The sequence below is a fragment of the Tachypleus tridentatus genome, chromosome 8 (genome assembly GCF_004210375.1).
Source record: "Tachypleus tridentatus isolate NWPU-2018 chromosome 8, ASM421037v1, whole genome shotgun sequence".
Classification (NCBI taxonomy): domain Eukaryota; kingdom Metazoa; phylum Arthropoda; class Merostomata; order Xiphosura; family Limulidae; genus Tachypleus; species Tachypleus tridentatus.
Genome location: NC_134832.1, coordinates 123,633,028 through 123,654,488, shown reverse-complemented (window position 1 = coordinate 123,654,488; position 21,461 = coordinate 123,633,028). Strand labels below are relative to the sequence as shown.

Here is a 21,461-nt window from a genome sequence, read left to right as displayed (position 1 = left end):
ATTTATTTCAACTCTAAATGTTAATTTTTCTTCCAGTGTGAAGTTGTTGTTATTTGTTATTAAATACAAAACTAGAGAAAAAGGTAACTGGGTCCTGACCATCACAAGTGTCGAAACCAGATTTCTAGAAGTACAAAAGTGCCGAAACCAGGTTTCTAGAAGTACAAGTTCACAGACACCACTGTGCCATTGACTGGACTGCCTTTTAGTGTGAAGTTGCGAACTGTTACACCAGGCTGCTACTGTACGTTTGTCACGTGTTAAGTTTATTTATTTGTGTTGTTAACTTAACCCGATGATCTGCTGCATAATTCTCTCCCCAACTACAGTGGCTCAGCCGTAAGTCAGCAGGTTTATAAGGCTAAAATTTGAGTTTCGATTCCAATTGTAGGCAGAGCACAGATAGACTATTTTTATGCTCGTAGCGGCTCAGCGGTAAGGTGGGAAGCTTATAACACTAAAACCGGGTTTCGATACCTGTGGTGTGCATAACAAAGGTAGCCCATTATGTAGCTTTGTGCTTAAGTACAAACAAACAAGTCTCTACATAATAAACTCGTCTTTAACCACTGTTGATTTTAAATTCTATTATACTAAAGGCACCTTTGTGCAATCAACTAATGAATATAGAGTGCTTCATGTTTTGACTTCAACAAGGGGCTTGTGATTCGACATTTATAATCATTGTTTCCAATGGGTATACCAACTAACGTAAACACGTTTGAAAGATAGACCGAGTGGTGTCCAATGATGAGGGTCCGGACTAATGTTCAGTGGTTATCACTATTACAAATTTTGAAAAAAGGCGCACTCTGCGCTTCTTGGACGCGGTCATGTTGTAAAAGAGACGGTCAAATCCCACCATGCGATTTTTATGTCCCACAGTTTGAAGCGGGCGGTGTTGACTACCTACCTTCCCTTCTCGTCTATTACTTTAAAATTGGAGTAGGCTGTCTGTCACAGGTAGTACTAGAGTAGCTTAAAGTGAGAATTCAACAAACAAATGTTGGGAAGTCAATGTGAGAGAGAGATTCCAAAATATTATGACATTGACATGAAATACATATAAGCAAACCTACATCTACACGGCTAACAATTGCAAGATGTAATATTATCATAGAAACATGAAGAGTAAAACCTGTTATAACAGCTTTTCTAAGAAAGTTTATTATATTCTTGGTTGAAATACCCCATCCATACTGTTAATACAACAATAATGTAATAACACACAGGTTCTAGCTTAGGCGCTCGTTGATTTATTTTATTATAGTTTAAATATTGTCGATTCACTCTCGTCAAATTTGTCAAACGTTCGGCGCGTGTATTCATATTTCTACATAAGTAGCGCGAGCGTTAACAACTCCGTACATGTTAGTTCAATATATCGTGAATGAGCTCAGGCCTTTTTAACAAATTCCCTGGTGGGACAGCGGTAAATTTACTGACTTACGACTCTAAAATCTGCGGTTCGATTCTTTACAGTGGACACAGCAGACAGTTCAACGTGACTTTACTCGAAAACAAATACAACCTTTATTTAACACATTCATTTACAAAGCTTAAATTGTTGGCTAATAAAAAGTGTATAATTATAGTAAATTGCTCAGAAATGTACTCAAGACTAAAAATTCCACCAGCCAGTGTTTTATTTTATTGGATGAACAATTTACATGTTTTTAAATAATAGTTTACTTTAGGCCAAATATAGTTTTCTTCTTACAAAAGAGTAAAGTTTACTATTTCACTCTAATGACTCAGAAATACAACACGTCGCTTCCTCAAGTGTTACCTTGTAATGTAAACATACCCTTTTACGTCATTATCATAATAATAAAACGTTAAGTCTAGCAAGCCCTATGAGTATCGCCAAATCAACGTTGCATGGCATTGTTTGCCCTTATACGGAGAATTGATGACATGCGCAAATCGTTTGTTGAGCTCACACACGACCGGTCAACAAACTACCAGAATTTTGTGGATAAAGCTTTGTAATATATCGAACGTCTCACTTCTCACCTGGGAACTGAAACGATTAATTTTCTATCAGGAATATAGAAAACAGTGAAACAGGATTTGAAGCTTTTGTTTCATTGTGTTTTACGTAGGTGACTGATAGTACACAGACACAGTTTGGTAAGTATTTTTAACCTTGTTTTTTCTTCAAAAAATTTATAATAAGTAAATACTAAATAGGCCTAGCGGCGTAGCGTGGTTGAAGTAAAGTAGAGACACTTATGAACCCTGTTATTTAAAAATAAATGTTTATGGTAAAGAACCTTGTCCTTTTATAAATATTTATTAAGTTTTAAGCTGTTTGTATCTCGGCAACGATTGTTGATAACCTATAGGATCTCTAGGATGACCGTAAAATAATGAGTGTGTGTGCTGTTACTCGTCTTATTAATGCGCTTGAAAGATCAGTATTATATATATAAATTATAATATAAGGTTTGTGTTTCTTTTTAGTGTACAAAAACACGTCTGAATTATTTAATTCATATAACATGCCAGGGGTTAAATCTTAACTTACCCAGAAAATATTGCATATTTTTTATTATAATAACGATGGTGTATGTAAAGTAGCACTATTCCGTTTAATTAGCCGTATTTCAGAGAATTGTCTGTTAGTAATGTAGCGCCGTAACCCTTGCTTGTTCCTAAGCAAGAGCTTCACAATGTATTATACCCACTGCTGGAACCAAACCCTGAATTACCGCCGAAGCACCATGGCCAGGTGGTTAAGGCACTCGACTCGTAATCCGAGGGTCGCGGGTTCGAAACCCATTCAACATGCTCGCCCTTTCAGCCGTGGGGGCGTTATAAAGTCACGTTCAGTCCTAATATTCGTTGGTAAACGAGTAGCTCAAGAGTTGGCGGTGGGTAGTGATGACTAGCTGCCTTCCTTCTAGTCTTACGCTGCTAAATTAGGGACGGTTGGTGCAGATAGCTCTCGTGTAGCTTTGCGCGATATCCAAAACAAAGCAAACCAAACCGAGACAAAATTAAAATGCAGATGTTAGCTGTTTATATTTGTGTTTTGTACTTATAGAAAAATACTAAGGCTATCTGCTGCCGTCTCTAATTTTAAACTACTGACCAGAGGTCGATCAACAATGCCATACGGTTAACACTGATACCACACAGTGTTTGTCACTTAATTATAAAATAGTATTAAATTAGAAACGTAAAACATGTTTAATATTGATTTTGCATTATTAAGGTAGAAATATTATAGTCAGTTTGTCAAGCATGGCCTAGCGGGTTAAGGCGTGCGCTTCGTAATCTTAGGGTCGCGGTATCGCGCCCGAGTCGTGCCAAACATGCTCGCCCTCCCAGCCGTGGGGGCGTTATAATGTGACGGTCAATCCCACTATTCGTTGGTAAAAGAGTAGCCCAAGAGTTGGCGGTGAGTGGTGATGACTAACTGCCTTCCCTCTAGTTTTATACTGCAAAATTAGGGACGGCTAGCACAGATAGCCCTCGAGTACCTTTGTGCGAAATTCCAAAAACAAAAACAACAACAACAGTTTGTCAAATATCTCACAGCGCCCTCTTTTTTATTATTTTATCTCTCTTGCACGTCTGGTTATTTTGAGGAGAGAACTCTTTTTCCATAAGAAAAAAAACCGGTAGAAAATTCAATAAATTTCTATCAGTAATTTCAAGCACTAAAGAATAGTTTTAAATTCAGTAATTGTTAAAATATCGCTCGCATATTGTGGAGTAAACTATAAATGAGTAACGTGTAAGTTTCATCTTTTATTTATCAGTATTTATTCTTATAGAATTGTTCTTATTGCCACATTCGTTTGTCGTGTATTTATAGAAACAGACGGTTTATATTTATTCTTGTTATGTAATATTTGAAATAAGAACTCCTGATTGAAAGCGAGGAATAATACCGTGTTTCTCCGATAATAAGACCTACCTATAAAATAAGACCTAGTGTGATTTTTGGGGATAGTTTTAATATAAGCCCTACCCTTAAAATAAGCCCTAGTTAAGAGTGGCAGGAAGAGGAAAGAAATAAAAAATAATAATTTATTAATTAGTTTAATAGTTAGTTAATTAGTTTAAGTATTAATCAGTTAGTTTAATAGTTCAATAATAGTTTATTTTAAATGGTTAGTTTAATAGTTTTACTTTGTAACTTCATTTTTTTAATATATCAAAATAAGACATCCCCCGAAAATAAGCCCTAGTGTCATATTTTGGAGTGAAAATTAATATAAGCCCTGTCTTATTTTCGGAGAAACACGGTATGATATGTCAGTCACACTATATGTTTATTGTGTTCTGTGCCGATGGGGCCACTTGAGCCATACAAGTGTAAACTTTAATGATTTTGTAATTTTTATACAGTAATTTAGATGAGTCAAGAAGCTGCTCTAATAAGGCTGCAATGAAATATAATCTTCAGTGTAAAGCCCACTTCTGTTTTTGAGTTAAGAATGTGTTAAGCTATATATAGTACACTAGGGAAAATATCGAACATTAACCACCTGAACCTTGAAATGTAATTATATATATATATATATTCTGAAGGCATAAGAACATATACTAAACGGGATATACACCATTGGCTTCAGTATTTTCTTTCCTGGTGTCCGATTTATTTTGATCGAAAATTGTACATTAGTTTTAAGACACTTCCAGTCACTGAGAAAAAACAAACGCAGAAAAGAGTTACATGTCTCAAATATTAAAGTGAACTATTAAGACTACAACTGTGTTTTGAAAGTATTTCAGGTATGTTAAGAACGGCCTGACATAGGTAACTTACAGATACGGTGTGGCTTATCTGACATGGAGACTCGTTAAGACAGATAGAAGTACACCAGCATTATCTGTTGATGACTTGTGTCATAGCATACGAGTAACTGGTTTAACATAGAACTTAAGATATGATTGTCATGGTAACATCCTGCTATAATAATTCTTTTACGCATTCAAATTTTGTGTAAATGAACATTGCTATATATTGAGTTTTCCCTAAAAAGACGCAAGTGGTTGACTCGCATAATGTTTTACTTTAATTCAATAAGTATTACACTTGTTTTTGTACCAAAATGTTCTATTCATTTTATTTATTTTTTAACTGATGCCCAAGAATGCTAAAAATCTGATTCCAATACTCGTAGTGGACACAGCACAGATAGTTCAGTATGTAGTTCTCCGATTAACAAAAGAAAACCTCTCTTGTCTATGTTTATCTTACCGTCATTTTTCTTCTTTTTTCCCTCCTTGTACTGGACTTTCTCAAAAGTCTTGTTGCTAACATAACGTTTACACCCAAGACCGTGCAGTGGAAAGCTTTATCCCCCAACTGAGGCTGTACATTTTCACAGTCACCTCACACATGGTGTGTTTTGGTCATGAAGCGTCGGCCGTGATTTGGTAATGTCTAATACAGAACGCTGGTGTCAAGGATATTTGGAATAGGTTTGGGTCATGTTACACACAGCCGTTTTATGCATTTACTATAATTCATAACGTACGACAATAATTGGTATAAGATGAAGACTTGATATTACCTTAGATAACATGTATGTAACAACGTTACATACCAAATTTAATGTGTTATATTTTAACGTACTTATAGTAATACAAATTCTTTAGAAAACAATAGTGAGTTAACAATATTTACATATACCCAATTTTCAACAGAGAAGTAGCGAGTAATCGTGCAGTATAGAGTTGCTGATTTTATAAATTTGTTTGAGTGAGACGTGTGAAAAAGTAAAATATTAGTACTCGTCTTGCACCTTGTAGGATGGTCTAGGGTCCTTCAGGAACAATGTCTAATCTGTGAAGTAAAATGGTGCAGACTGGTGATTTTCTAGATCATTGCGATAAACCAATGACAATGCATTATAAAAGGATTCTAATTGACCAAAACGTGAACTTTTTACTGATGTGTGCGACCATAATAGGTAGGCCCTGGTGCGTGGGTCTCACGTGATTGTTGGTTAATTTGTGTGTCATTTGTATTGTCACACAAGTAGGGTTCAAGGTACATTACGCTTTTTTATATATATATTTTTACACTGATGTAATAATTTTACCTTAGTGTCACCAATAATGCTAATTTCGCTTTAGGCCAATAATCAACAGTAATTTATTAATCACGTGACTAGTGGATAACCCATAGAGGTTAAGGAAGTGGGAAATATTTTCTGACGAGCAGTGTCATTGAAGCCTACTTCTGGTAACGTTAGCATACGCTTACCAAATATATGAAGAAGGTTGAATATGTTATATTAAAACGATTTTAAATACGTGAATCAGCAAGCGACAGGACGCCCACAGTTGATTTAATTTGCGGTGGTGTGGAATGTATCACACCTACGTTTTAATATTGTTTGACATGATGTAAGTGGTGTGTAGTCAAAAACTGGCCGCTTTCGGGAAAAGTATGAAACAGTACTTTCCGACGCAAAATATACATACATTCAGACAATAAAGACGTATTTAGATCGGCAATTTAGAATTTCAAAAACGGGAATATCTCTTGTACATAATGGCATTGGAAACAAAGGAATATTGATTAATCTGGGACGTCGGGACCATCCACAAACAGATCTTCTATAACTCGTACCCAGCCTTAGTAAGAAAAGTGTGGCGTCTTTTAATAGGTGAGAATATACAAACAAAAAGTTCATTTGTAGAAGACGTCCTCTTATCCTAGAAACCATCGCACAAATAATCGACAAGGATGTCCTCTAAAAGCAACACAAGTCACATGTCATAAGTTACTTCTATGAAATACGCATTCGATCCGTCACGTACGTCAAGCTGCTGCGTAATGAAACGGTTATTCATACTATTGCGTACGAAGCCATACTACTCAAGTTGCTGGATGTAGAACTGTGTATTTCTGTTAAAATGCGCTTTGCGAAACTATAATTTTCTCATATATGTTTGATTTTGGAAAGCAGTAAAATAAGAAGAGCGTGCTTTGGACATGACAACCTTAGGGTTGAATCTTTCGCAATGGGAATACGCTACAGTGATTTTGTGAAGATATATACTTCTCAGAAAGAGCATGAGCGTGCGTGGCAACGAGGACTGCAATGTGGCGAGGCTTAAAAATTCTTTAAATACAGCGAATTTAATCTCTATATAAATAGAAATATTCAACTTCTGTTGCACTGTTGGTTGCTTATTTTGGTTATAAGCCATGACAGCTGTAACGGATTTCGTATTATTTTAATATCTGCATTTGTTTCAGTTTGATGCATGTAACGTATATTGTTAAATGTGTATTGCGCAAGTCCCGCTTGCTCTCTAAATTTGTAGAAAATTCTCGAGTGTAAGAATCAACAATATATGTTTTACGTAAGCACTAGCGTATCTTCGAATATTATTGTCAAATAAATGGGCCTGGAATGGCCAAGCGCGTAAGGCGTGCGACTCGTAATCCTAGGGTCGCGGGTTCGCGCCCGCGTCGCGCTAAACGTGCTCGCCCTCCCAGCCGTGGGGGCGTATAATGTTACGGTCAATCCCACTATTCGTTGGTAAAAGAGTAGCCCAAGAGTTGGCGGTAGGTGGTGATGACTAGTTGCCTTCCCTCTAGTTTTACACTGCTAAATCAGGGACGGCTAGCACAGATAGCCCTCGAGTAGCTTTGTGCGAAATTCCAAAACAAACAAGTCAAATAAATTTTCGAAAAAAGAAAGAATACTGCGTATTTCACGAATTCAAAAGCACACTTTCATCAGACTCTTAGGCTGACTGATGACGAAACACGGATCGGAACTCAAATAGAGCGCTTTCTGTGTCGTCACGTGATACAAAATAGCATGAAACAGTGACCTTATAAGGATGAAGAAGGAGGGGAGACAGTGTAAAAGCTAATTACCAAATATTTAGGTTTGCGTGGAACACTGTCCGTTAATTTTGTCGTTGAAATGTATGGAAAAAATATTAAAGCTTAAATAAATTCTTGAAAATCGCGACATTTACTATCTTATCGGGACGTATGGCATTTTTAATACCACAAAATGAACCGTTATTGTCTACAACTCGGGATTTTCGAACATGCGCTATAAGTAAAAAGCATAACATTCTTTGTCTTTCACTTAATGTAGAATGTTGTTGCTGTTGGAAATCTTTGGTGTTTTACGTTGAGGTTTGCTGTTTGTTTAAACCATAAAGGTGTTGTCATTGTACGTGAACTCTATAACAAGAGGACCATCTAAAGTATACATAAAAATTAAATTTTTAGTATATATATTTGTTGGTCCCTGTGATGGTGAGGCCCTAAAAGCCTTAAAATATTTAGAGGGCGACAAGTATGTTGTATATGAGCATCCGGGCATTCGACAGGTTACTCAAACTGGTGAGTCAAGCTGCTTCACCACATGTTTTCATCTGTGTGTATTTTTACGTACTAACTGTCCCCTGTTGTTCTTACTGGTGTCTGGATATAATATACCCCAGTATGGGGTCATCGAGATCTAATTATTCAGGAACTTTTATCTCGCACCTAAATAACGGATATGTTTGTAAGAGTGGGTTTGGTGTTTTTTACGGCGCAAAGCAACTAGGCTGTCTACGCGTGATTGTAAGTTTACTACTGCAGACGATTGGTTCCACTTCCTGGCCCCATTGCTGTTACAGAACCCAGGATCAACATTCCCGATAAGTGACTAAAGAACAGATTATTTAATCAACAGTCCTAGCGCAGACATTTTGTCAGCCTAGCATGAAGGCATATTAATCACTGGACGTTTACTTTTTTTTTTTTTTTTTTGAAGCAGTTGTGTAAACTGTGGGCTATTGTGACATTATGCTATGGAATCAGATTTCCTGGTGTGCATTATGAAAGTCAATTACACCCTTTCAACGACTGACAAAATTTCACCAAGATTGGAAACTGGAATTATTGTTACAGCGTAACGCACGTCTGGCAGCTGAACATTAATATACTATTTTAAAAAGTTCCAGCGTTGGTATTTTGTAAAATAGATTCTACGTCCAGTACAAGTAACAATAATGATTTTTTTCTTCATTAACGCTTGCTCCACGCTACTTATTTTGACACAAGTTCTAAGGCCTAACTTCACAAACAACTTTCAACAGAAATTCCAATATTAATGGTGTATATGCACAATTTGCTTTTATACTTTCTCGGATAATTGTAATTATTCAAGTAACTGAATAAACGAGATAACTCGTAGTTTTACCGTTCCTTCCCCCCCCTGCAATATATATTTCATGAAACGTTTCAGTTGTTATTGTTCGTAGCCTCTTGTCCATAACTTTGGATTAAAATACTGAGCAACTTATCTTAGAGCAGTACATAAAAATACTTTGTTTCGGGGGCCAATCTAGTGAGGCAAATTTCACGCACGAAAGATGCCAAATCACTTTTTTTCCTGCAATTTTCGCATTACTTTAGGTTTACTTGTTGTCATATCATGTTCAAATACATTTTATGTAATAAAAATACACAATAATATATACCGAAAATATACTGACAACAAATCGTAGCAAGGTATACAAACGACGATTTAAAAGCAAAAAGGAATTAGTGGACATCTTACATGTTTTACAACAGAACGTGTAGCATGTTCCACCGATTTACGCCTATAAATCGATGTTTACCTATATATTATTATTGTATTAACATAATGTTCTTTATAAGTGATGCACATAGTAAGTAGCCTTATAGTTCTGTTGTTATTATTACATTAACCTGGCAAGTAGCATATAAATCATGCAGCTACTTGAGCTGACTAGAGTCTTTGTAGAATGAATACCTGGATGTATGCCATTGCGCCGGTCTCTCGTGTATGTTTATGTCAAAAGTTAGGACTAACTTATTGTCTAAGGTACAGCTTAAAATAATTGAAATTATACAGATCTCAAAATAATTGTAGTCATAAAACTAAAACAATAACTTTTAACTAAGTAAACTTTCCCCTAATATTGTTAATGCAATAACATTATACTTAGTAATAAATTATACTTAATTTATGTAGATGTCATTATTAGTAATTATCTGTCACACGATTAAATGGAAGAGTTAACATTATCAGTAACTTTGTTACCAATGAATCAAAATTGTGGATCACATTTTACCGTCTGAAACCACAATCCCATCTAAAATGTTAAAATGTAGGGCTACTAACATTCACGCACATGGGCTAATTCGTAAGAAAGTTTATGGGAGAGTATGGCCCGAGACACCTCTAGAAGGCTATCACATCTTGCTAAAGTTTCAGTTTTGTAAAAAAAAAAATCTCGTGAAGATTTCTGAAAGTTGGCAGTTCTGATATTATAACAAGAGATACAAAATCGCACTTAATGTAATTTAATAGATTTCACTTGCTAAAATAACCCCACTTTTTTTTTTGATTAAGATCTTCCTGTTTTACAGTTAGACATGTATATGTATGTGGGAGCCTGAATTGTTAAAAAGTCTTTTACTATCAGTTGCTGATGGGTTAACCCTTTACCACAGTTGGTACAGCCCCCACTTCTGGAGCAGGGAACCTGCCTTCAAATCTGATTTGGAGAGAAAAAACACTCGCATTTTCTAGCAATAAGATGCTCCATCACAAATAGCAGTTATCAAAACAACCACAAGAAACTGGAACTGCCTGTCATAACACAACACACAAATGATAGACGTAATGTATAAATTGGGAATACACTCAATGAATTCAAAATTATAAAATGTGTTAAAAGTTTCATAAAATTTTAAAGGGACAAAACATGATCTTGTTATCCCATCAAGAATGTCCCTTCCAACTCTCAAATACAACTACCTCTAACTGCTCATGTATTCAGCAAATCTTTTCTTGAACTAAGTTAAAGTTTTTGCCTCCACCACTCTTGAAGGTAACTCATCCAAAAACCAACAATCCTGTTTGAAAAGTAATAGTTTCATGAATAACTTATTACTTTAAGCAACTTTTGAATACTAGAAGACTCTGGATTGAATCTCATTTTCTCTTGTTTTATATTTGATAAGAAAAATATAAAATTTATGTTGGAACGTGCTGAAGAATTTGATGTATTTTATAATGCACCACAGTTAATTTAATTCATAATATATTGAAGTTAGCAATTAATCTAATAACGTCCAGGTATCCAATTAATCTGATAATGTCCAGGTATTCAATTAATCTGATAACGTCCAGGTATCCAATGGCTAATTAATGTAAATAAAGAGTGGTACATGAATTCATGTATATGTAAGTTTTTTTTATCAGTGAATCTTAAAAATCTGAAGGTGTAATGAAGTTTTTCCTCTTAAAACTTTTTAAATAAAAATTCCTTCATATTTGAAAGTTTATAGTTCACTTTTCAAAAAATATTTTGATATAGTGTATTTATATGTATCATGTTAACTTGGAATACAGCTGATATTTATAAAAGAACTTAATAATAATTCTGAAATGTCACATTCATGTAACAATGTAATTGGGAAATATGCTTTTCATTAAAGTGCTGCCAAAATATTTTGCCATAAAACAGTTAAAAACAAAGTTATGTCACTTTCAATCTGACAGTAATTCCAGAATTCTGCCAAACATGCCTATACTTTAAAACTTTTTTTTTTTTAAATTATGAAAAGACGTTCTCAAGAACTTTGAATATCCACTTTTTGTCTAAGAAATTGAATGTACTTCCCATTAAGAAAATACTTGCATTGAAAATACATGCTATACATATGTGTTACAGCACATGTTCATGAAATCGTTAAGATGAACACCTGGCAAGCTTTCTTTGCTATTAATGATGTCCAAAATGAACAAGGTTTCATACTAAAACCACACATTATTTTGATACTCTACAAACCATCTCTAAAAGTTATGATTTCTCTTTTGCTTGGCTCTTTTTTAAGCCCATCTTTACTCATTTTGTTTTTATTTTCTTGACATAACTTAAAATTACTGGTCATAAATTACTCTCTAATATTTGGGGTGAGCACAGTCTAGTGGTCAATTGCCAGATTGTGTACCAAAGTTTCTGTGGCTTATGTATCATTATTACCAAAAACAAATACTCCACAGTTTGAAGCTGTACATCCATTATAAGAGTGATAATCGAATTGAAATGTTCAATTTGAGTAGCCCACAAGTGTTGGCATTGACTACCTATCTTGCTTCTAGTCTATCACTTAAATTAGGAATGGAGATATAAGAACTTGTCAAGTCTGTAACTGTTTAAGTTGTATCTGGTTTCCATGAAAAGTCATGTGTATGCCATAAATCATTCCTTTTAGATGAGGAAGAATAGCCGTTTGGTTATTTTTTGAGTATTTTATGCAAAAAAGTTGTTTTAAATACACTGCAGATGTGTATTTTTATGACTTGAAGTTTGCTTCGATCTTAGAAAACGATTGTACTTCCGTAGGGTCCACGAAAGTGTACTGTTTCAAGAATAAATAAAACCAAAATTACGGATAACGAGTGTTTTTATTTTTTGCTTTCATATGTTATGTTATAACCTAGAGTGCATACGTCTTGTCATAATTCATGGCATGCACATGTTTTACTGACGTTACTTCAGTACACATTGAAACATTTAAGCGCCTCTTATGAATGTCATTTTAGTGTATACTGATTGACAGACAACACACTAATGTATTGTGTACAAGTGGTTAAAAGAGATGACATTTTCCAGACAGCTTTTGGTCCCCTTTTGGGGAAACAGTCTACTGGCTCGACTAGAGATGTCGTTGAGGGTGTAAAATATTGTCTCCAACCTGTCAGGAACTGATCAAAAGAATAATTATCACGCAGTTTGGAAATAATTTAGGAAAAAAAAAAAACAATCGTAAAATTTTATGTATCTATGAGGAAACGTTTTTTTTTGTTTTTTTTCCTTTGAGCATATTTACTGAATTACCAACTTTAAGGTAATTATTATTATTTGACGGTCACACATTCTTGCGATATTCCAGGAGTTTACTTGTTGTAAGATCTTACGTTTTGATCTTTCTGTTTTTCAATTCTAACCTTGCAGATAGTTGGTTGTGTAGTGACAATGGACAACAAGGTTTACTAAGACAGGCAGGTATCGAAACGTATTATTTATGAATGCGATTTGAATACAATTCGTCCAGTAACTTCAAAGCAGTAGTTTTATGTTTTTGTTGTTATACTTTCACTCAATTCATCAAATACAATATGCACGCCTATATAAATATAATCCATAATTTGCGTATTAGTTTGTAAATATATATGGCTTGGATTTTTTTTTTTTTTTGAGGAATTGTATGCTGTGTTGCCTTTTAATGTATATTTTGCGAAAAGTAAATTATTTTTCGTTAAATCACTGAGAAGTTTTGGAATCTTTAATGATTGCACAATAAAAATATTTTATCTCGCTTGAAATGAATGAACTGTTAAATTTGTATTAATTTATTTGTTATGGCCTCGTGATTAGGGCGTGCGGCTCTCAATGTGCAAACTTTCCTGTAACGTAATGTTGAAAAGAAACGTTTGGATTTGTTTTGTTTTGTTTTTCTACGATTAACCATTCGGAAAATACAGAGCGTGATAAGCCTAGATATATACTATCAGTGATCTCTTTCTTAGAACGGGCCTGGCATGGCCTAGCGCGTTAAGGCGTGCGCTTCGTAATCTGAGGGTCGCGGGATCGCGCCCGAGTCGCGCCAAACATGCTCGCCCTTTCAGCCGTGGGGGCGTTATAATATGACGGTCAATCCCACTATTCGTTGGTAAAAGAGTAGCCCAAGAGTTGGCGGTGGGTGGTGATGACTAGCTACCTTCCCTCTAGTCTTACACTGCTAAATTAGGGACGGCTAGCACAGATAGCCCTCGAGTAGCTTTGTGCGAAATTAAAAACAAAACAAAACAAACAAACTTTCTTAGAAATAATGAACGGCGTATTTCACTCTTCTCTTTGATTTAGACTCAAATCATTTTGCAAGTGAAAATATTATTGTGTTTCTCAGACTGAATATGCTCGTCCTTCCGGCTGTGGGAGTGTTATAATATTCGATCATTTCTACTATTTTACTATTTGTTAGTTTACGACTAGTTTAAGAGTTTACGGTGGGTGGTGATGACTAGCTGCCTTCTCTCAGGTCTCACACTGCCGTCCTCCGCTGAGACAGCGGTAAGTCTACGGATTTACAACGCTAAAATCAGAGACTCGATTCCCCTCTGTGGACACAGCAGATAGCCTGGTGTGGATTTGCTATAAGAACACACACTGCTAAATTAGATATGGCTAAAGTAGATAACAGTCGTATAACTTTGCGCAAAATTCAAATAATCAGATCTCTTTTTTTTTTCTGTTTACGACACCGATAAAATGCGTGTTGATTTTGTTAGGATAGCTTGTCAATCAGATTATTGTTTATTAGGCTGTAAAGTCCCAAATGTTGCATATATACTAGTAGAGCAAACGTGATCACCAAGTTTCGTTCAATGTATTTTGCAGTGATAAATGTTATTTTATCCAAGTGATGTCGTGGTGAGAATATTGTCTTTGTGGCAGTATTCACACTGCACTGACGTGTAATCGGGTTATTTATTTACTTGCTAGTGGTTATTGGCCAACATAGTGCTTTTAATAATTCTGTAACACTATTGTGACATACAAATTTGTGTAAAATTTTGATTATACGTTTTCGATAATTAATATGCTGATAATACTGATAATAAAAACAACACTCGGTTATCAGGACGCTATGAAATATCCGTACGCAATTGTCATTAAAAGTGTACTGACGCAATCTAATACACTGTTCATTGGCTTAAGAACGGTATTGTTCAGTGATGTTGTAATTCTATGACATGCTGTAACTATCAGAAAATCGAATTAATAATTTGTTTCACTATCATTATGAGCAATCTTAACCAGTATAATCGGTCTCCCGAGGCTTGACTATAAATTCATTGTTACTAGCACATACCAGCTAAAATAATTCAACGTTATCTTTTCCTAAACGTAGTGATGAATAAATAACAAAATGTACAGTCAACATGGTTATTTAAAATGTTTAGGTTTCGATGCAGTGGATGCCCAGCACAGTAGTGTGCTCAGGTTTGCTCTGTAGCCTCGGGAAGATTTTTTCCGCTTGACGTCGCTGTTCCTTGTTATTTTACTGAGTGAAAGAAACGACCGCTACTGAAGAGTGCTGTTTGACAGTTGTCATTTCTATACGAAGTATCTAAGAGGAGATATACAATTCAATTTATTCTCCATGGTATAATAAAATCACGCATGTATGTAATATCAGCATGAAAAATAATATAAACCAAACAACAACAAATATATACTCAGACTCCTTCATTTCTTTGTGTGTATTCTGGTCATGCTCTTTTTGTTTGTGCTTTGAATTTCGTGCAAAGCTATTCAAGGGCTATCTGCGCTAGTCATCCCTAATTTAGTAGTGTAAGGCTAGAGGAAAGACAGTCATCACCACCCACCGCCAACTCTTGGTCTACTCTTTTACCAACTAATAATGGGATTGACCGTCACATTATAACGCCTCTACGGCTGAAAGGGCAAGCATATTTGGTGCGACAGAGATTCGAAACCGCGACTCTCAGGTTACAAGTCGAACGACTTAACCCACCTGGCCATGCCGGGCCCCATGCTCATTCTTATTTTCAAAATATTTTCAATCAGGTGAGAAGAAGTTCCGTTTTTTTCATAAAATTTAATCATAAAAAATCAACAAATGTTTTTGTTCCGATTTTTTTTTATCTCGGAGTGTGTTTTGTTATTATGGACAAAGCTACACAAAAGGCTATCCGTGCTCAGCCCACCTTGAGTATAGAAACCCGGTTTCTAGCAATATAAGCCTGAAGACGTATCACTGTGCCACTGGGGAATTTCTCAGAGTGACAGTACATATGAAGATTGTTGGATTGATTTTAATATCGATAAGAAATTTTAGGAATTGCAAACAAAAAAACCTTTTTTTCGTGTAATGTGTATTCTTGAAAAGAAACGTTTTGAGTTTTTTATATGATTAACCATTCAGAAGATACAGAGCGTGGCAGACCTATTCATTTGGTTATTATCAGTGATCACTTTCTTGGAAATAATGTATGTGTGTCTGTGTAGAATTAACATCGTACTTTACTATTTTGTTTGATTTAGACTCAAGTAATTTTGCTAATGGGAAAAGGTTTTTTTTCTCCATTCTTTGTGCTTCCTCAAATTTTCTAATTTATCAAATTAAATCGATCGATGTGACTTCAGTATTTATAGATTTTGCTTGATGTATTACATTCTGTTACGTGTTGTTTTTTTTTCTCGTTTGAAATGCAATTAATACATTATAAAGAGGCTTAGCGATGATACGAATTACTAGTCAATAAATAGGCGAACAAGTTTAAAAAAAAAAACCGAAAAAAATAAGTATGATGTAGGAACGGCAATACCAGAAAGTACAGAAGCGAGGTATGGATGAATGCATGAAGCCGTACAGAAAAAAAACACCTAAGTAAATAGTTAAATCTTTCCAAGAAAAAAAACAACAACAAAACTTTTTGTATATATAACTATGTTGAATTTCTTTTATTTGTATGAAGACAGTTTTTAAATAAAGGCATTTAAAACGAATAATGCTGTAGTTTTACAATGTCTAATTATCCTTACCTTGTAATGTTGATTCAGTGACTAATTGTGTAGGAATGTTTGGTATGGTTTTGTGTGTTTATCTCTACCTTGTCTGTGCACTTCTTGACATTGCAATCCCTACATCATTCTTTCTCATTTTTTAACTTGTTTCCCCACTTTTTTGTCCTCCTTTTGTTTTTAAATAATACCAATGAATATTTTATAATGAATGGCAATCACTAGAAATGCAACAACTTTAGCCCAGTGTGATGAGTTGTCTTGATGAACATCATGTGTTGAAGTTGGTAAAACGCTCCCCAAGTTAAAAATTGAACATTTTGATGTGTTGATCATCGCAACAATTTCAATCATTCGTGAGCTAACCCTTCTGACGTCAGAATCAGAATAATTACAGACTATTTAAGCCATTCATCAGATTCCTACTTTAGCGATATTTTTCCTAAATTGAAGATCTTAACTTTTTAAAACCTCGAAATCCCAAGTTAGGCTTATAAAAGTATCTTGCATCGTTATAAGAGAAAGTTGAGACTTATGAGAAATACATAATATGCGTTGATCATTTTTCTTTTTGACCCAACCCTACGCACTTAGTGATAAGTTAATAAATTACATGCTCGTGATATACATGTTAAATTACGAAAATATATATTTTTTTAATTTCCATTTTTATATAAGAAATTTTGCTTTAGTTATCAGGTCCTATGCAGTATTTTATCATGTTTTCATGCGAGCTAACGTTTCAGCTCTTTGGGACGAAAATAGTTTAAGTTACTCAGGATTAACTATCTGATAACGTAATGGCTGAAAGTGAAGTACAATTAATACAAAAACTGTCTACTTGTTAGTTCGTTATTAACGAAGAAACGGTTTCATAATCACTACGTGTTTGTGTCAAGTTTTTATAAATCTTATTATGTGAACAAGAGATTACGAAGCTTGTAGTACAACACTTTATTAAAGAATAACTGCTCTATATAACGTCGTATATTAACACGCTTAATGAAATATAACGGCCTAAAGGAAAACCGATATTGTCATAAATTCTAATTGGCATGCACTTACACAGGCCATAGTGGTACACGCATGGTTTATTTATTGTTTTTTTTTACATTTCCAATCAATATATTTTCCTCAAAAATGATATGTTAAGACTTGAAGTATTTCTCCATTGAAAATATTATAGACCTGGCAGGATTTTTCCCACATGCAATGTTTCATGTGTTCGTAAATATTGGTGTTCCATACACTGTGAATGGAAGCTCATGCGCACTGAACGATAGCGTAATCATTATCTTGTCAGCAAGTCATTATATATGTATGAACTCGTGTTTACAAAATATATTGGATTTTATTAAGAAAAGTGATTCTTATCATTTACATTTTTGATGCGTTAATTCTCACAAGTATAATGAATGAGAAGGTTGGTTGTCTGATGTAGGGACAGAGAAGTAAGGGATACTCCAGTGAAATCATTTTGTTCAAGAAAACTTGCAAGCACATAGGTTCGTATAAGTTGTCTTCTTTTTGTTAATATCTTAGAGAAATCATTACGTGAACAATAACGCGTGAAACATTCATTTGTGCAAGCTTCTCGTGGGCTTCTTCACCGGTGGCCCATAACGAAGAGGGCTAGCGTTACTGAAGCTAATGTAGATCGTACGTGTTTCTTTAGATAATGGGCAGTATTTTTGTTCTCTCTCGCTTGCACTTTTATTACATTACTGTTCACAGTTTTACTGGAAACGTCTGTTCCAACTTTTTTCTCAAAAGAACAAGCAGTAATAACTGCACATTTATCCGTCTGGATATAACATACTTGTTTACTTCCTCGTTACTTCGAAGCCAAATGATTTCCAGTTGCATAATGACATTGTATTTTTATTTTAAAAGTGCATTTTTATATAATGTAGCAATTTAAAAAGTACTTGTAATATCTTTAAAGCACTGATATGTGACTGTTTGTGGAAGTGCTGTTCTATGAACATAATCGAATTGTTATGCTTAATAACTAATAAGCAATTTATGTATTGTCAATAACGAAATATCGGACATTTTCAGTGTGTGAATTTGATCTAAACTTAATAAACAAATTATTTCTTATCATTATTAATTTACAGTCATGTGAAAAAGTTAGGACACCCGATGAAAGCCTGTGTATTTTTGTAACATTTTTGAATATATAGATATTTAATCTCAATTTCAACAATACTGAGAGATTATAGGAATATAACTAAACAATTAAAACTGAAGAAAAGACTTTTCAAGATCTTCTGTAAATGTAATTCTACAAAAATGCTTATTCTAACTGAGGAACAAGTTAGGACACCCAACCCACTAATAGCTAGTGTTGCCCCTTTGGCTGAAATAACTGCAGTAAGACACTTCTTGTAGCCATCTACCAGTCTGACATTCCAAGACTCTCCATTTCTTAGTTTTCAGCCAGTCCTTGGTAGATTTACTGGTATGTTTTGGGTCATTGTCGTGTTCCGCTTCAGCTTTAATTTTCTTACAGATGGTCTCAAGCACCCTCTGATACACAGTAGAATTCATGGTGGATTCTATGATTGTGAGCTGTCCAGGTCCTGCTGCAGCAAAGCAGCCCCAAACCATGACACTTCCACCTCCATGCTTCACAATTGGTATGAGGTTATTTTCCTGGAATGCTGTATTTGGTTTACGCCAAACATGTACTCTGTTCTGGTGTCCAAAAATTTAATTTTGAACTCATCTGTCCAAAGAACATTATTCCAGAAGTCCTGGTCTTTGTCTACATTCTCTCTGCCAAACTTCAGTCTGGCCCTGATGTTTCTCTTAGAAAGCAAAGTTTTTTTCCTTGCACACCTCCCATCCAAGTTAAACTTGTGCAGTCTCTTTCTGATTGTAGAGGCATGCACTTTCACATCAACAGTAGCCAGAGCCTGCTGTAGGTCCCGTGATGACATGTTAGGGTAATTGGAGACCTCTTTTAGCATCTTGCGGTCTGCTCTTAGGGTGAACTTGCTTGGACGACCAGACCTGGGCATGTTGGCAGTTGTTTTGAAAGCCCTCCACTTGTTGACTATTTTCAGGACAGTGGAATGGCTGATTTCAAAATCTTTTGTGATCTTTTTAAATCCCTTACAAGACTCATAAGCTGCTACAATTTTCTTTCTGAAGGCCTCAAAGAGCTCTTTTGCTCTCACCATGGTGCTCACTCTCACTTCAACAGCCAGGAGCACACCAAACTAAATGTCTGAGGTTTAAATAGGGCAAGCCTCATTCAAAATGCTGTGTAACGATATTCTAATCATGTGCACCTGGTGTGATACACCTGTCTGTGAGTTGAGCCATTTTAAGTGGGAATAGATGTGGGGGTGTCCTAACTTTTTCCTCATATAGAATATGAATTTTTGTAGAATTACATTTACAGAAGATCTTGAAAGTATTTTTTTTTTCAGTTTTAATTGTTTGGTTATATTCCTATAATATCTCAGTATTGTTGAAATTGAGATTAAATATCTATATATCCAAAATGTTACAAAAATACACAGGCTTTCATCGGGTGTCCTAACTTTTTCACATGACTGTGTATTGAATACCCATTTACTATATTGACATTTTTACAGTTGGTCAATCTCAATGTAGATTGTTTTTATTTTTTTTCTTCGGAGATTTGCTAATCCTATTGACTTAGTCAACTCCAATGTAAATACAGGTTTTTATTTTCTATGGAACGTGAATACCATTATTTAACGCACTTAAGAGTTAATGTCTTGTTGAATTAATTTATCTGAATGAGGTACATTTCTAGAAGGATGCTGTAACAAGTACACCGCCACTCCTCACCTTCGTGGTTTTAGTATTGTTCCTGTACCTGTTTAGATCTGATCATTAGGTGGCGTTGTCATTTCAAGAAAGCGATAAGTCTTTGACTTGGACATAGCGTGGTGGCGCTGTTCGCGTGAATTAATTTTTTTTTAGCATTTTATATTCTTTCTGGCTTCTTGTTCAAAATAGTTCATCGCTGTCATGATAGTATGACATAGAAGATTATCTTACATCACGACATGATGGTTCAGTTTTACACATGAAAGGTCGTGCGTCTGTTTTCAGTATCACGTCACTTTATTGTAAAGCTACTCAGAGGCACAATAGAATCTTTGTAGATTCGTACTGTTACCTCTCCATTCCACCAGAAGTAACTCTGAAAAGGCCATATTATAAAATATTGCACTGAGGCTGTTGTTCATCTGTGTCTGTGCAGACTTGAACTTACTGAATGCAGATAGAGATTTGAAAAATACAGGAATACAGTTGCTAGTTCAGAATGTTATTAAAAGTATACTGTTATAAAACTTCCCTCGATACATCCACTCTTTCTGTACTTATCCAGGTCCTAACTCTCTTTACCTATTATTTCATTAAACGAAACAAAGGCTTGGACCAGATGGTTAGAACGGCCCACTCGCTATCTGATGGTCGCTAGTTCGAATCTTCGTCCCACCAGACATAATCGCCCTTTCAGCTGTGGAAACGTCTATAATGTGACGGTTAATCTCAGTACTCGTTGTTAAAATAGCAGCTCAAACGTTTGCGGTGGGTAGTGATGACCAGTTACCTTCCCTGTAGTTTATTACTGCTAACTTAGAGGTGGTTAGCGCAGATAGCCCTCAGAATACCAAACGAAATTAAAAGTTTATTTTTGTTTATCATTGTTTTTATATAAACTATGAGTTATATTTTTCCGTGAATTTAGATATTTTCTAGAGTTTTGAAAATACTAAAATCCGACTGGAAATCATATGATAATCCCATAAGGTATGAAACTTGGCGTTTCACTGAAGTGGCTAGTTCAACCGCACCTAACATCTCAGGATTCTGAAGAATGAAGTGGACAGACA

General features: G+C 35.1%; 2 long non-coding RNA genes across 2 annotated transcripts in view; one reads left to right on the top strand and one right to left on the bottom strand.

The window, feature by feature from the left end:
- The window catches only part of LOC143223392 (uncharacterized), an 18,567-nt gene extending 12,955 nt beyond the window's left edge, over nt 1-5,612 (bottom strand). The window contains exon 1 of the long non-coding RNA XR_013012890.1: nt 5,219-5,612. This is a non-coding gene — a long non-coding RNA (uncharacterized LOC143223392). The remainder of the gene's footprint in view (nt 1-5,218) is intronic.
- LOC143223393 (uncharacterized) lies at nt 325-21,461 on the top strand. Its single transcript, XR_013012891.1, has 3 exons — nt 325-2,133; nt 18,020-18,083; nt 21,317-21,461. It is a non-coding gene; the product is annotated as an uncharacterized LOC143223393 (long non-coding RNA).